Below are 18,147 nucleotides of genomic sequence, written 5' to 3'. Positions count from 1 at the left end.
GCTCTGGCCTAGGTGGGGGGTACATGTCTAAGTAACATCCACAAAAATGCCAGGTCCAAAAGTTTCCCAGCAGAACTTTGCATTGTCACAAGATGGTCAATGGTATTCACTTCTCCTGTCAGTGGTTTCAATGTTGTGGCTGATCGGTGTAGTTAAAGTTTTGCTAACTAGTATCATAAACGTTGCTTACTGTGCCAGACTGGAAGCTGATGTTCACTCTGTGCAGGTGAAGAGTCATTCAGATACCTTTAAAATCACACGCCATATCCCTTCCCTCCCTGCAGTCTCTGTGGTTGCCATAGTCACACAGCGAACCTTGGGGGCAAGTTGAAAAACTGAACCATCATGAGCTCTGATGGCAGTGGCACAGAGCCGTACAAATTCATGACAGCAGGACCACCCCACTTTCTCTCTGCTGCTCCGCAGTGAACCCCACCCTGTCCAAAGCACCTCAATTGCTTGAAATGCTGTTTTTTCCAAACTATTGCTATTTTTCTAATTTCAGGCTCACAGGGTTTGGTTTCCAAACTCGCACCAGTTGATTGATACAAACCTTTGTTTCTAAATCCCATGCCCAGGCTTCTTAACCTCTCTGTGTTCTCACCTTGTTCCTGCCTTTTTAAGAGCCTCACTGCAGAGTGGAGGGAGCCCATTTCCCATCAGTCTGTTAAAGCTAGATTTGCATTAATGAGACCTGCACCGTTAAGCCTGAGGGGTGGCTTTTGGTCAAATCACCAGCTGCTGCAAAGTAAGCCACAAACTTTTACTGACACAAGCATTTAGACAGACTGAGCGCACAGGAGGATCTCAGGTAGAGGACGTTTGAAGGAGAGCATGATGACTGCCATTTCTTTTTCTTGCAAATTTACCATGACGTAGAAAACCCACAGAGCTCGCTGACGGCGATTCTTGTGGTCGTTGTTTTGTTTAAACTTTCTGTCATTCTAAAAAATGTTGGAAAGCAGTGACGATCTCAGTCTGTTTGTCTGTCAGTAGGTTGGTCCTAGCCTGGCATACCAGACACAAATATAATGTGTCTGCTGACACATTACATTTGTATTGAGCCAAACAAATTCAACTTAATGACCGTCAGATGGCATATATGATATAACTATGCCGCTATCACCCTTCTGTCCACTGCCACATAAACCTTGACCAAACGATTTGATCTTTGGCAGATCTTTGCCGGATAATAATCAGTTCCCTGCGGAGAGGTTCCAGACAAAGAATTTGCAGGTGGAGAGGTTTCCAGGTTAAGTTGGTCCACCTCTTGGGCCTGGCTTAAAACTGTCTTTCATTTTTAGGGGTCAGGGATGGGTTGAAGACAAGAGTTACGGCGTATCTACACAACTAGTGCTCCAGCCTCGTATTTTCCTGCAATCTGCAGGATTTAGTCTTGACTTTTGTCTTGTTAGAGTATACGCAAACCATTTTGACATTTTGTTCCGCAAACTTTGTTGATTCTTCTTTTGACTCATCAGAGAATGGACATGGGCCTTCCGAGGGCATCCTGTGGTGTCTGGTAACAGAATGTTGTTAGTGGGGGCCCTTGGGTCCTATGGGTTGAGGGGAGGGGCCTCTGTGGATCAGGCTTGTTCCAGTATATCCCACAGATACTTGATCATCTTGGAATCTAGGGAATTTGGAGGTCAGGTCAACAACTTGTCACAAGATGGTCAATGTTACTTACTTCTCCTGGAACTGGTTTTAATGTTGTGACTGATTGGTGTATATGTTTTTGAGAAATCACAATATTAAAGGTTTACAATAATAATTTGAGCATATGCATAATTTCCCCACCGGGTTTACAAGATGGATCATACAGTAATGTGAATGGTTAAGGTTATGAAGTGCTTTTTGAGTTGTGAGAAAGTCCAAACCCTTCACATTGTTTTATTTTAGGCTTAATGAATGTTTTGCTCTTGGCTCATTACTTCGCAATATCCAGAAACTGCTATGGTGAACCAAAGACAGACACTGTAGTAAGAAATAAGTCATTATGGACAAACATTTCTACGGATTCAGTCTCTTGTGAAACCAGCTCTTTGGACTCATATCCAGACACCACGGAGCACCCTTAAAAGACAGCGAATCTTACCAGACGGCTTGTATTACTTGTTTTTAATTTATAGCAGACTGTTCCCATCTCAAGAGTGCTATATAGGCCACAGGGAGCTCACATATAATGTTGAAGGCCCAGATAGCTCACAGCAGTAGTTCTCACCTCAAACAAAAATCGTGCTTCATGCAGTATGAGAAAGCCATGTGAAAATGCTTCGTGGCTGCCGTCAAGCTGTTTCACGTTGATGGAAAATCGTAATTGATTTGGAACAATTTCCAAATGGCAATGAATCCCGCATTTGTATAAAATGCTTTTGTTGAGGGCTATCCACACAGGGCATCATTATTCCTCACCACATGCATTTCCCTTCAGAGCCTTCCACTGATCAATCTGCAATCATGTTATTATTATGGACCTATTTCCAACAATGGAATGGAGATTGAAGCTCCAGTGACTTGTTGAATGAAACCCTAATGGATAGCTGTGGGAAGCTGCCACAGAGACTGATTAATTAGTCCGTCACTATGAGCTCTAAAGCCTCTCCTTTCCATCTCATTAGAACAAAAGCCCCCACATCTTGGCTACAATACTCATTATCCTTTCAGGGTAGTGAAAACTGATATTCTCCGCGTGTACAACTGCCTGATGATAAGGTTTAAGTGCACCGTGTTGCCGACATGGATGGAGATGACATTTTGCTGCACTTCTCGCCGCACATCCCGCACCTTTATTCTCTCTCACCCTCAGTCCCCTCTGATTAATGATGATCTGATATTCTACCAGTGATAGCAGGACTGGAGGCTGACCAGGTGTGACAGGTCAGTGGATCTCAACAGCAGGAGGGAATAATGATGGTGGTCAAATGGATTTGTGTGGCGTGACCTCACAAATACATACATATTACTGATATTACAAAATATCTCTACAACACAGTATCTCACACTATAAAAATCACAATTGGTCCTATTATTGATAAGCAAAGGACAATTATAGTTGTGCAGCATGCTTTGGTGTAAATGGCCGCTATGTGAAATCAGAGAAAACATGACACGTGGAAGCATGATTAGAGCTTGTGCACCACATAAACAAACGACCCCTTGATTAGTAATTAGGTGTTGAATCCTGAGAGGGAGAGACCGATCAGCATCAAAACCTTCCCCTGTTCCGTTCACATATTCGCAATTAAACTGACCATTTGCGCGAGTGCCAAGTCAGAGTATTATTTCGTTGGTGAATCCCACATCTGCCTGACATGCTCTCGCATAAATTGTATGACAAATCTAACGCGGGCAGCGCTCGTCCTCCACTCTCTTGCGGATCAAAGCTACATCACCTTCCTCCATTCTGTGTCAACGAGCATTTAATGGAATGCAGTTAGGCAGGCTGGGGCAGTAAAATAGCGCGCCGGCTAGCTGGCACGTCGCCAGGCCGGACCAGAAACATCTGTTCACATTATTAATGAATCAATTATATGTCACACATGTGCCAGGCCTGCAGGGGTGGAGGGGGGAGGAGAGAGAGAAACTGAGTCTAAATATGCAGAGAGTTTGGAATCCCCACAGGGACACGGCCTTCAGTCACCGCCACTGCTTCTGAATGTCTCACAGATGACTCATGTACAACCTGCCAGGACTGCATATCAGCCAGTGTAGAAACAAAAGTAAAGAAATCTTCAAAAATTCAGTGGCAACTTTGTAGAAGGGGCAGCACATAAGAGCATACAGTATACTAATCCACATTTTTGCACTTCCTCTGGTCTGTGTAAAAATTTCTCACCACAAACATATCTTACTGTACAAAACTTACTTACCATAGCTGCAGTTTGAAAAATACGTACTGTTACCGCATTAGTGTGTCATGTCCGGAGGCGCACACACACATGTAATTGTACGTCAACAGTAAGACAGGTAATACTTACTGTTTACCCGGTCCATGTGATTCATCTTGCGAGCTGCACGCGGGGATGCTGTCAGTAAGCATTTACATCATTAGAGAAGAGGTGAGGCCACATTTTCAGTGCTTAACATGGTGGCCAGTGACTCTTAATGGGCTCCAGCATGTTTCATACCCCCCTAGAGAAAGCTGCTTGGCAGGGCAGACGAACTGCACATCCCCGGGTTCTCTAGGGCAGCAGCTCGGGAGGTGGATGGAGGCAAAAATATGAGCAAGAAACATGTGTCCCTACTTTTGGTCTTTTTGTTTTTCATCCTAATAATAATCTTAGACTTTTTATTTTATGCCTATTTCAGATACTGACGCAGCACATTAACACGTTTACTGTTGATTACTGAGATTATTTACTGTGCATTTTGAGTCGACTGCGGAGTTGTTTGTCCGCTCGCAGCAGATGCGGTCGCGTGGCAGCTGTTTGAAACTGTCGGAAGTGTTAAATTAACTCAGATGGGAATAAGCTTACACAAACAGAGTAAAGATGTGGATTTTTTTGCACCCTCACGCTTGCATTAACACATGCAGCATACCACCAAACTGAAATACCGATCACGGCGAGGGATTTCTTAAAATGCAGGCAATAAAAAAATAAATAAAAAATGAGTACACACTGAGACAATCGCAGGGAAAACTGCAGCACGGAAGAGACAACCGCAGATCTCCCCAGGATTCAGCTTCTATGATTTTTGTTCTATTTTAAAATGCTGCTCTTTCACAGCTGTCAGGAGCAGTCATCATCAGCAGCGGACGGCCTATTTGTTTGGGCCTATCCTCAAGTTTGAGACTATTAAACTTACCTGGAGAGGGAAATTCATCATGTCATTTCAATGGCTTTTTTTCTTTGGCATTTGTAGAGTTATTAGCTTTGTTTGTAACCACGTTTAATTGTTTTGACCTGAATGGTTGCAGGGAAATATTAATTTTTTTCAGCATCAGGAACCTAGTTAGTGCTGACATGTGGAAAAATGAGAAACACTTTTTTTATTATTCTACATTATTCAGTTTAATGGAATTCTACATCTTCACTGGACTAAACAGTGGAAACAAATTTGAATAGGCAAACATTAAAAAAAATCCTTCAGTGGTAGCAGATTAATTTGAGAAATACCTGATTTCCTAACTTCTAAAAAACCTCCGCCACGGCAGAACAAATTGAATAAAGTCCAGGTTATTCAAACCTTTACCTCGCCCGAGTTTTTGTATCGCTCAGCGCTTTTTCACAAAAGAACTGTCCTTTCACATTAAAATGAGTGACCCTCCTCTGTCATACAGAGTTCCGCACAGACCTATATTTTCTTTTTTTTTTGTTGAAGCGGTTGGCGGTGCTTTAGGCAAAATGACAACTTGCTGTTTGACCAGAGATGATGGCTTTTTTTCCCCCGTTTTTGTTGAGACACAGGAAAAAAAAATAATAAAAAATTACTTCCAATTCAGTGCCCATTTGTTGCCCTTCCAGTGATGTGTGACCCTGTTTTATTTGATTTCATTTGTTCGCTTTCATCACTGTTATTCACTTTGATTTACTGGAACGGCCGTGGAGAGAAGTTAGACATCTATTTGAAATGGCACTGAGAAACCACTGTCATCATCTCTAAATGCACTTGTGTAGTTACTCTTTGATATAAATCATTATAACCATCATGGATATTATTCTCAAACTGTGCTCACCCTTCGATATGAAAACTGGAAGCGGAGTGCTGCCAGGTAATCAGTCTCCGTGACATAGTGATTAACAGCAGAGGTAGTTTGGGGGCAGAGGGCAGGAGTGCTAGCACGGTCCACTGACCCTCTAGCTAACAAGCGCGGGGAGTAATTAGTAATTTAAGTCACCTTATAGGTTCTGTGTGTGCCCTTCACACTAGGATCCCTCTGAACGCAAGGTGGAATTGTGGCTCACGTTCCCTGACTGCTCATCAAGCAATTACTGACCGGCTCATCACCAAAGGACGAGGGATTAGACACAGAGGTAAGGCGAACCAGCGGAGAAGGGCAAATAGAAAGAGAATGGCTCAATATCAGTGGATCTAATTTTTGCCTTTGAGGGGACATGCAGCTCTCTGTGCAGCCTGATTTTCCATCCACCAAATTAATCCTCAGAGAGCTGTCATATAATAATTACAAATCCCAGCGATAATTATGATAGCCACGCTAAGACAGTTACTAGGGAGGATGGAAAAGAAAGCTGGTGTAATGGGGAAATATTTCTCAATTCTTTCACAGGATCAACTAGTAAGAGCCACCACTCTAGTCTTACATTGCTGGCTTAAATTAGTTGAAAGAGAGGCTGATTTTGATAGCTGGACAATGACCTTAAACATACATCAAAGCTTTGGCAGCGATGTTTGAAGTCCAAAGAAGAGCAAGGAGTGCTGCCTGTCTGGCTTTTACTTCCTCATCATAAGACCTCCAAATAACTGTGAAATATCCCAGGATAGTATCTGAGATGTTCCAAGAAACTAATGGAATATATTTCTGTTTGACAGTTGTTTGTGCAGAAATAGGTTTAATTATTTACAGTTCATTGTAATTATAACCAACTGATTGGTTCTTTTATTCACTTCTCTTTTTTTTTTTTCTTTTTTAATTTTCTGTAAAAAGAAAATGTAGAAATACCATTTTTTTCTTCCCCACAAAAGACGGCGGATTCAGACAGATGACTGGTTTGATGTAAAATGACCACAACAATCGCAGCTAGCGCGGGATATCACTGGGCAGAAATTCCTTGTGACCAGTGAAACACGAGTGGGGTTTGTATTTGACTTGTTTTACATACACAGTCCTAACATTTTCTAAGTTATTATTGTCAACTGGATTAAAAGAGGGGAAAAAGGAACTTTTGCTTTAAATGAGCAGTCACTATCGATCCAAAGGTTTCAGCATCCTTCTGAACCAGCTCAGTTTGTTAAAAACCAAACAAAATGCACTAAAAAGTAAAGCATTTGTCCCATTTCTATCAAGCATCAAAAACACGCTATCCAGAGTAGACAGTGTCATCACTAGCAGAGTAGTCTTGTCACTGATGTGGAGGGACACATGACCCCCCCATACACCCCCACCTCAGACCACGCTGATCCGACTGTACCAGATGGGAGTGACTTTTCCCCTCCCCTCACTCCAGGCCCTGTCATACAAAGCTGCGGGGACAAAGCATCAGGAAGAGCAGGGGGCAAGCTGGTCAGCCCACGGGATATTCAGACAAGGGGAGATGAGCCACCAGAGAGTGAAGCAAGACTCTGACCCCTACTGTTCATCTCCATCGCCCGTCCGTTCCCTGTTCTGTAATCCATACATTTGAATGTTTAGGTGCAGGACTTTTCTGGGAGCGTGGGGGTGACTGGCATCCCTCGGGCTGTCCATAAGTCGTCCATGCGGCCCCCTGTCCTTTGCGGTGGTCGTGAAAGTCATGCTCCCACACTTGGAGTCCTTTTTATTCTGTTGCACCCTCTCTCTCTTATGCTCTCATTTTCTCTCGCCGCGTCACAGCAGGGCTCTCACAGTGCCAGGCAGTGGTAAGGTCAAACTCCTCTAAAACAAGGGAGTTCATTTGTGGACTCAGGAGTTGGCTGTGCCCTGAAAGGCAGCAGAAGTAATTTCAGCTCCAAGCCTAATAACATTTCCGCCGCTCCAAGTCATTTTTCATCCACCCCCCTATTCTGATAAATATTAACAAATGAATCAGTGTTAATGCTTTAAATTAAGTGTCTGTGACCAGCCATCATTAATAAATTCTATGGGGTTCCTCTCTTGCAAGCTCATTACAGTATTGTTCATAATTTATTACTGTTGACTCCCTAATGGCTTCTTAAAGGACTATTACGCTTGCTTTTTTCTTTTTTAATAATAGCCACAAGTCAATCTACTTAACAGGCTCGAGAGCCAAATATTAAGTATTCTTAGAAGTCCATTCAGGATCCAGTTTCTATAAAGACGAGGATAAAACACCAGCAAAACCTCAATAGCTGGACTAGAGAATGAAGCCTGCACAACACACATGTTCTCGGATGCATGCATCCATAGATTTGAAAAGAGGAATACTAAAAATGTGGATTTAACTTTAAAATGCAATAGCTTTCATCTTCTGTGGCACTAGTTCTAGAATACTATGTGCATTTAATAATGCTGCAGTGTCACTGAATTGTGCTCTTAGTACATCTCAGAAACATCTCAGAAACAACTACTTACAAGGCCTGACTTTGTAACTTATAACATATTAAATATTTCTTTTCTAAATTACAGACAATCTAACAACATATGAAGACTCAGTCCTAATTGCAGGAAAGTATGCCCGCAATCAAAAGCTGAATTTAAAGTTGAATACGTAACCAAGAAGTCACTCAAATCAGAAGACAACCAGAACCTGTAGCCCTGCTTTCTAAAAAAAGTGGGATTATAAAGTGCTGCAAAGAAAATCCCGTTTGTCCTGCTTCAGCAATCTCAGCCAACCTTAGGGAAGAACTAGATCAAGCAGAGAAATGGAGGTGAACATTTGTCCTTGCCTTCCTTGTCAGTGAAAAAGGATGCCTTAGATAATGAGAGAGGATAAATGGCTTAGCGGAGCCAAACCCAAACTGAACAAATGACTGTTGAGTTTGTTTGCATAGTGCTCTTTACATAAGCAAGTTCAGCGCAAAGATGTGCGCACCAGTTGTGGATTAGATCTGACAGTCTATAGCCATACTAGTGGGACTGTCCTTGAAGGTGCTTTGAGCTTATTGCTAACACCAGTATGCTATCATACTGGTGTTGACAATGGCAACATGCAGTGGTTTCTATATTGCTAACATAAGCATTAAACTAAAATAACCAACCTACCCAAAAGTAGGCATGTTGAAATTCGTTTTTACAATGCATCATGACGACATTAGCCATTTTCATCCTGAGAGGCTAGCGACAGACGCAGCTTATCCAAAAATAGATGCGATGCTCTCAACTGTGGCGCCCAGCTCTGAGAAGGAAATAGGACAACCCAAGCTGTGGCAGCTTTCATAACTAAGGATCTATGGCCTTATTCTATAGGGCTCCGGGCGTCACGCTTTTTTGTTGACACTGCCATATTGGCAGGAAAACTCTGAGGAAAAATGAATGGCGCCAGCGCTGATTTCAGGCCATCAGCGTTTACTGCGCACAACAGATAGAAACTGACCAGCACAAGGCAAAACTTGACAGAGTATATATCACGGACCCTGATCATGCCGGAGGTGTGCTTTTTTCAAGCACTGAAATAGTCATTACCAAGACAATGTTCCTGACCTGCAGTATCCAGCTATATATAACTACCTCATAAACTTTCGTTCGTCCTACTCTGGAGAGTCATAAAACACTAGCAAATTCATCACTTGTTGAATATGTTGGAGCCACGAAACCAAACCCCAAGTAATTAGCTGAGTAGCGATAATCCGCAGTTCCTGAACTTCAGAGGAGTCCTGCATAACAGTAATGACACATTACGTTACAAGAGCCATTTATGGGTCTCACACATCTGGCAGAGCTACTGTCAGAGGTTGTAGAGGAATGGCAGCATCTGTTAACACCTGGTTATTTCAAACAAGTGAACACTATACAGGGTACAGAACAACTGTAATTCATTACACCGCCTAAGGTGCGACAAATCTATGGTTTGTCACACACTGCCTTCTCAAGCCTGGTTTATGCCTGTGCGGAATATAGACGGCGTAACCTACGCACGTAGCCTACGCCGGTGTGAGCCATTTATACTTGTGTGCTCATCGGTCTGCCTCTCTCTGGAAAAATGCCACCCAAAGTCAGGTTATTTTTGTTTTTCTGTTTCACTTTCAACAATTGTGACTGAAACTTTCTGCCGAAGACGAGTCATAGAAATATTTGTATCTCCGAACCTCCTCAGTTAACCTTTTCTCGAAAGAATTGCGGAGATGGAAAAGCAGACGTAAATACTAAACTGGAAATAAGCTACTACCAATCGGACCAATCACAGTTCCTGTGATCTGCGTCGCATAGTTACATTGTAGTTATGTCAAATTGACGCAGAAGCATAAACCCCGCATCAGGCTCTACTAGATATTTTGGTTTATAATTTAATGTTTAGACATTTATGTTAACATTTAAATATTTTACTTTATGAAGAAGTACAGTGCCCTACATAAACTAAACAGTTAGGTGTAATTTTAGTATTTACTGTTGTAAATATTCCCATTTACAACATAGTCATGCACAATAATACAAAAGAATTGAGGATGATATCGAATTGAATGGTTAACAAGATCATTGTATTCAAATTGAATTAATTGTCAGGCTCTGCTTTAATTTTTATCCATTTCCTGTTTTAGTTTGTTGTGTGTTGTGTTGTGTTGCTGTTAGTTTTGCTTCCTGTTTTTTCCCTCCTTGTTCCCCAGTGTATTTGAACCCCTCTCATTCCCCTTGTCTTTGCCAGATTGTCTTAGTTACCTAGTGTTTTCCTACTTGCCTCCTGTGTATGATCTGTTCTGCTATTTTTTTGACGTTTGGATTTTGCTCATTTCCTGTCTGCTGTGTTTGCCTGATTCTGCCTGCCTTTTTTGGATGTCGACCTTCTGCTAGCATTGAGCTTATTTTGTGGACCGTACATTTGCCTGGTTTCTCCTGTTTGCACTTGGGTAACAGCACCCCAGCCCCTTTACAGTGAGACCAGTGAAGATTCACATCTCTATCCAAAAGATACTGAGACTAAAGTGAGTAGTATTCACTCTCTGGAAACCACATAGGATTTATGTATGTACCTAATCTATGGTCATGAGCATTTTGCAGTAAGAAAGAAATGAGACCGTGGATAGAAATGGCCAAATTAAGGTTCTGCTGTGACAAGTGCAGACATCTGGAGGGAGCTCAAGCGTAAACCCCTGCTCTTTCACATTGAAAGGAGTCAGATGCATTGGTTTGGACATTTGTATATCCTGAATTCTCTGGAAGGATCAGGCAGATCCAATGGTATAACTTAAATAATTGTCCAACCTCATTAGCAACCATTTTAATGTGTCATAAATGCAATGTTGTCAGCTTAATACAAAGTTGTATTTTTCTTGATAAGTATAGTACAAAGTTTTCTACCAACAACAATAATATTTATATTAATATATACAAAAGGCAGAAGGATCTTAAAGACAATGCATTGTTGTGTGGCAAGTCAGGGTTTGATAAGTTGCTTTGCTCTCCATCTATTCAGATATACAACACAACCCTCAATCAGTCATCTTCATGGCTCTCTAGTCGTTGCCAAAAGGCAGGACAAATGGTTGGGGCGGGAAAAAAATTGCTGCAGTCAGCAGTACCCATGAAATCCCATAACATATTATGTTAAAATACACAACAAAGCAGACGGAGAATAGTATAGATTACAGTCAACACAGTTTTCATTTTTCACACAACTGTTTGTCAAAGAACTCCCACCACAAAGCAGCACACTTTTGCTTGCCTTTCATGCATCAGAACCGGGACATGCCTATACATTATCAGACGATGCCCCAGGCGGTTGTTACATATAATTAACCAGTTTTGCCCGTATCTTTCCGTGGGGTTGACTAACTGTGGGGTAAACAATGATATAAATGAAAGCAACTGTGTTAGTAGGGTGCAATAGATTCAAGACAGACACAGCTACCTCCGTATCTGACAGCATAACTGATGAGCAGCAAGTCTGTGCACACAGGCTAGTTTGTCATGAGCGACATCTTCATTTTGCCATCAATTCCTTAAAGAATAATGATATGTCCCTAACTCAGACATCCGTGCACTGCTCAAGCATGCCAGTGCATAGCAGATTCCTGTCCTTACTCTATCCTGTAAGCTTGAGTGTTAAATTAGACAATAACCCCATATGGGCTTCTCAAGGGAGGGGCAGATACACAGGTCTGTCTTTGTTTAGAGACTTCTTGTCCACATAACGACTTTACATTATTATTTTCATCTTTCTCACTATGAGAAAGGACTGTGATTGAATCCAAATCAATCTGTCAGATGTCTGTGCTAGAAAAGCTCATTGTGTTTTAGCAACACACAGAGGAGCGCCGCATTCACTTACCAGGCAAATCAGAACCTCGAGGAGATTAGAAATTGGAGAGAGAGCAATTGAGTCTGGAGTGAGATTTCCATTCAATTCCAGTTTAATTAGATCTCCAGCCTCAAATTGTCTTTCTAATTTTTCAATTAGCAATCAACATTGGATTTTTTTCCCCCCACATTTAGACTTGCTAATCTGCTTGAATGAGTGAGGAGACAGTCTTAACTGTAATGAGTAAAAGAGGAAAACGTATGAGAATCCTTTAGAAATGTCTCAGTGAGCAAACTTTGGGGTAATTATCAGTCACTCTGACAGGGTGACATGATTTATTAGATGTACATTTTAGAGAGCAACGGGCCATGCAGCACTAGCCAGCCATACATCCGTCATGAACTCTCTTCAGCTGCCTGAATGCATTGCTTATTGTGGTGTAAACACTGGCTCTCAATTAGCATCTCAGAAGTCATTAACACATGTTAATTAACTCATGATTATGGAGGAGAAAGATTTCAATCATCAGCTTTACTAGTAAGGCTATAAATACAGGCAGTTCTAAAGCATCTGCTGAGAAACGACAGAATTTTATAATCCATAGAATCCAGCGATTCCAGTAAGTATCTGTTGGACTTTATGACACAGAGATAAATGGAAGTGCTGCTGGGATAAAGTCAGACCTCAGCTATACAAAAGCCTCTGCCTGGGCCAGAAGAGCCTCCTCCAGTTGGACCATCTGGAGCAGGGCACCTCCTGTGGGACTGGAGGGCCAATTACACCACATAATAATTCATAGCAAGCCGGTAATGAAGTCCCCGTCCTCATCAGCTCCAATTAGAAAGAATGGATCTCTGAGAAGAGGGGAAAATGAAGAGGGAGGGGCATAGTAAGGCAGGAAATGGGAGTGGATAAAGAATAAAAAGAGAGCAATGATTGTAGAGAGAATTCTTCATCCCCTCTCAGGATGCTCATATGGGTTTTTTCATTAAAAATCATAATTGATGTTTTCTCGAGAAAAAAAAAAATGCTAATTTCTTCGGGGCGGTGACAAAACACTGGTAATTTTTGTGTCTAGGTACCAGCAAAAACATTATAAGTATTTCGGCAGGGGAAAATTGGTCCAGAGGGTAATGAAGGCTTGGTATAATATTTCTTCTGATGGGGTATTGCTGTCTCTTTGTGGCCAACCACCCACAGTGAGTAATACATGCTTAGCAGCCCCCCACACTGCAGATCGGGTAGCAGTACTAAGGGAAGGGAGAGACATTTTAATTGGATTACTGAACACTGAGGTGATTTCAGCACTGTTGACAGAAAAGACTTTACAGTTATCCTGTGCTACATTCAAGGACGTACAAATGGATTATGATCTCAGTGTGGACAAAAACTATGCTAATATGGGGCAGAAGTGGAGCTGGGATATAAGAGTCAAAAGGAGGAAAGTAGATAACACCCTCATTAGTCTGTTTGCATTTTGCTGGCCTGTGTTTGGAGAAGGCTTCAGTCCACAGGGGACTGAGGCAATGAGGAACAAATACAGGTAGTGTGAGCTCCTCAGGGAGCTGCAAATTGTAAAATAACACAATTTAAATATTTTTGCTGGAATAGTGCGATCGATAATTATAACAAAGTCGCCACTAGGCCACTCTAGTCACAAGCTGGGGATACTATGCATGTGCTCAGAATTCACCATAAGCATCTTAAACGATATAAAAATAAAGCTGAGAATTTATTTTTGAAATGATAAGATGAGTGATCTTTGTGGACTGTTAATATATATATATATATATATATATATGCTTGTCACATATTATGACCACATGTGACAAGTCAAGTTAATAACACTGATTATCTCTTAATCACGGCACTTGTTAGTGGGTAGGATAGACAGTAGACAGTAAGTGAACATTTTATCCTCAAAGATGATGTGGTAAAATGGGCAAGGGCCAAACTGATCCAAGGAAGGAACATTGGAGAACCGTCGACGGGCTCGTGGGCGGCCAAGACTTATTGATGCACTTGGTGAGCAATGGCTGGCCTGCATGGTCCGATTCAACAGACGAGCTACTGTAGCTCAAATTGCTGAAGAAGTTGCTGGTTCTGATAGAAAGGTGTCAGATACACAGTGCATCACAGTTTGTTGTGTATGGGACTGCATAGCTGTAGACCAGTCAGGGTGCCCATGCCGACCCCAGTCCACCGCAGAAAGCACCAACAATGGGCACATCAGAACTGGACCACGGAGCAATGGAAGAAGGTGGCCTGGTCTGATGAGTCATGTTTTCTTTTACGTTACGTGGATGGCTGGGTGTGTGTGCGCTGCTTACCTGGGGAACACATGGCACCAGGATGCACTATAAGAGGAAGAAAGCCAGCGGAGGCAGTGTGATGCTTCTGGCAATGTTCTCCTGGGAAACTTTGTAACAGTATTCCATGATGGCTGTGGCCTCTTGCAGCAGGATAATGCGCCCTGCCGCAAAGCAAAAATGGTTCAGGAATGGTTTGAGGAGCACAACAACGGGTTTGTGGTGTTGACTTGGCCTCCAGATTCCCCAGATCTCAACCCAATGAGCATCTGTGGGATGTTTCTGGACAAATAAGTCCAATATATGGAGGCCCCACCTTCCAACTTACAGGACTTGAAGGATCTGCCGTTAACATCTTAGTGTCAGATACCACAGCTCACCTTTAGGGGTCTAGTGGAGTCCATGCCTTGACAGGTCAGAGCTGTTTTGGCAGTACAAGGTAGACCAACACAATATTACATAGGTGGTCATAATGTTCTGCCTGATCGTTCTATATAAGCTAAAGGACAAATTTCTGTTTCTCCTGACCACAAAACGTTTGTCAAAGTCTTGGCTTGGTGACTTTCTGCTACAGCCAAGCCTCTTATTTAATTTCTTCTTCATCCTCAGTCCTCTACTTGACCTGGAAATCAGTCTGCAGCGCCATCACGACGGACATCTCAATTACCTTAATGCGGTCCAGAGAAGCAAAGGTACAGGGAAGACAAATAAGAGAAGCTAAATACGATGCCTCTGCTATCATTCAGAGGAGTGGGTACAAATCACTTCAATGAAAAATTAAACACACTTTTGTAAAGTTTGAGGAATTTTAGTATTAGAAGATCAGGCATCAAGACAGCGATTGTTTTTAATCAGATTCTGGTGGTTTACAGTGTTCATGGTCAGCTGCACGTACAACACAATACCACGGTCTGGGCTGAACCGTTGTTAAAGAGCATCTACACAGAGAAACTGAACTGCAAGTGGAAATAATATAAAACTTAGACCAGTTCATCAAATACTTTCTCAATTTTAACAACTTAGAACTCCTTCAGGGGCCAATTTAAGGCCTGCTTCGTTTAGACAGAGATATTGCGCCGCATTATTCATATACAGTAATTATATTGGCGCACTATAACATGACAGTAATTTGGGGAGGAGTGATGGGGATGTGTCCCAGTCATATCATTCTCAACAAACATATTCCCAGTTGGTCTAGTTAGATGCAGGAAAATTGCCCTGAAATCGTATACCTCATTGGAAATAACAGTAATAAGGTGGTGGAGATGAATAACTGTAGTGGCACTAAGGTTTCTAACTGTAAACAAAGCCATATATTACAGTAATGTTCCTATGTGGGATTGCCACAGAAGCCCTGAGAATGCCCCTAGCTGAGGTTATTAAAGGGCGAATGTTGCCTCTGTCTCTGAAACCTCACCATTAGTGGGTGAACAACTAATTGGTTTACAAATTGTACATTACATTTTAATTGTTTGTTTAAAATTGATGTGTGTCTTTAAATTAAATAAATGCATGTCAATTACTGGACCAGAGTGAAGTGGCAGGAAAAGACTCGGATGATCATATAACTCAAATTGACTTAATGTCATAATTTCTGCTAAATGTACTATTGAGTAGTTTATGTATTCATTTGGTGGTGCAACATATTTAAGTAGTGTCCGGTAAAGCTGAGCGAGATGACATAAACGTATAACTGACTACAGTGTGCAGCCTTTCTGTTCATTTCTGAGAAGCACTTAACTGTTACATGCAAGAGGCTATAATCTCGATACAGACATCTGCAGACGTTTACAGTCACTTTTACTGCAACTTTCAGATAGATCTCGAGTAAAAGTGGAAGCTGAGGAAGTCCAATGAACATAACTACTTCCACAATGTCACAGCATAACGGCATAAGTCCTTTGTTGCTGGGAGCTGCTGATGAAGGAACCTTGTGTGGCATGCTGCAATACCACAATGACCAAGCAGCAGTACTAAACAGGAAACATTACAAGGTTGTAATGAGCATCCTCTCATCCTCTTTAATGACACCAAGATAAAATTACAACAGTAGAAATTAAAACTCATTTAGGTATTACTGTAATGAGATCAGAAGAGGAGAATGTATTCATTCATTAATGTATTTTCAGGGGAGAACAACACAAGTTAAGGATGATGAGATTTGTTGTGTAATAGGGGCATCACTGGAATAACAGAGGGATTATATAATGATAACAGAGAAATCCTAAAATCAAAGATGACAGGAATGTAGACCTCAGGTTTAACAGCCGCATGTTTGCCTAATAAAAGATCTTTTTTATCTCATAAGCTGCCAAATTCAAGAGAGAACGGCACTGCTGATTCTCCAGGAAACAATGGTTTGAAAAGTTAATTTCAAGGCTGAGGTGAGGAACACAGTTAGCGCTGTATTTGTTCAGACAATATTATGCTACGAGGTTTAAATGAGCCCTAGAAAGGAGGAAATAAGTTTGTTTCGCCCTCTAACAGAGCTGCATGAAACGTTTTTGTTTTTTTTACATAATTAGATGAAAAAATACAGCTAATGCATAGTTCTGCATGTTTTATTAAATATACAGTACATAAATAAACATGTATATATAGCACCCTCCATATGGTTATGTCAGCAGTGAACACATTTCTAAATTAGTGTTATAGTTCAACTGGCTTCAGACAGATCAGAAATAAGACGGTGAACTTAATTTAACGCGAAAGAGCCAAAAACACGCAGTTCCTCAAATGACCACTTGAGGCTGGTTGTGACAGTGAGTCAGTGTTATGACTGAGGATTGTCACAGCAGAAATAAACAGATTTACAGCCTGGTGGGGGTTACAAGACTTCTGATTTTTGAAAGTCGACTGTTATGTGGTGAAAGTTGCTAATAATATCTAATAAAAAAAAAGACATGAAATTTCTCAAGAAATAAAAGTCTAATTTCAGCACATTGCTTCCATCTGCTGTTTAGTCCTGGTTCTCAGTGTTGTGTTATGTTCGCAACTCTTACTAAAACGGTGTGACCTCTAATGGAAAAATTAGGAATTAGCAGTTAATTCTAGTCAAAACATGTCTTTCACACTTTGCAAATTCATCCAGCGGGCCAGATTGGACCCTCTGATGGGCGGGTTTTGGCCCGCGGGCCATATGTTGGATGCCCCGGGTCTAGATGTTCTGAATACCAAATCACAAGCAAAGCATCTTTGTATGTTTGTAATGCCAATTGCAACATATAAACATGTTAATGATTACCTCAACTCAGCTACACTTGAGGTAATGAAGATCATCTATGCATCCTTTTAATTGCTACATTTGACAAATATGAGAGGAGTGAGTCCATCAGATAAACTGACCAACACAGCACACAAGTAGAAACGTTCACACAGTTGTTGCTCAGCTGGTTTTATCATATTTGACATGACTGACATAACAATCTGACCATGTTTACCGGGCCAACACTTGAGGTCTAAAATGTTTCCACAGACTGTGAAAACCCCAGGTCACAACAAACCCAACAAGGATCGGAGCAGTAAAAGGTTACAGAGAGATGCTGCAGTTTCTGCCCACAGCTTTAAATAGATCACACCTCAGTCTCTGTCGCTTGACCTTTAAATACACGGGGAAGTTTCAGGCACGCAACAGAGATGCCCAAATCTGCTTTGTGATTTTCAGAACTGTATCACTATTTCCAGCGTTGTCAAAGCTCTTGTCAATGCATGTTTCTAATTTGGATGCTGAACAGGAAACATCTGCCTGGAGTCACGAAGATTCATCTCTCCGTCATTTTCTATCCCGCACAGCATCCAATCTACCCTTCATCCTCAGAGTGGGA

This window comes from Chelon labrosus, assembly GCF_963514085.1.
Source record: "Chelon labrosus genome assembly, chromosome: 10".
Lineage (NCBI taxonomy): Eukaryota > Metazoa > Chordata > Actinopteri > Mugiliformes > Mugilidae > Chelon > Chelon labrosus.
This window is presented reverse-complemented; position numbering follows the sequence as displayed.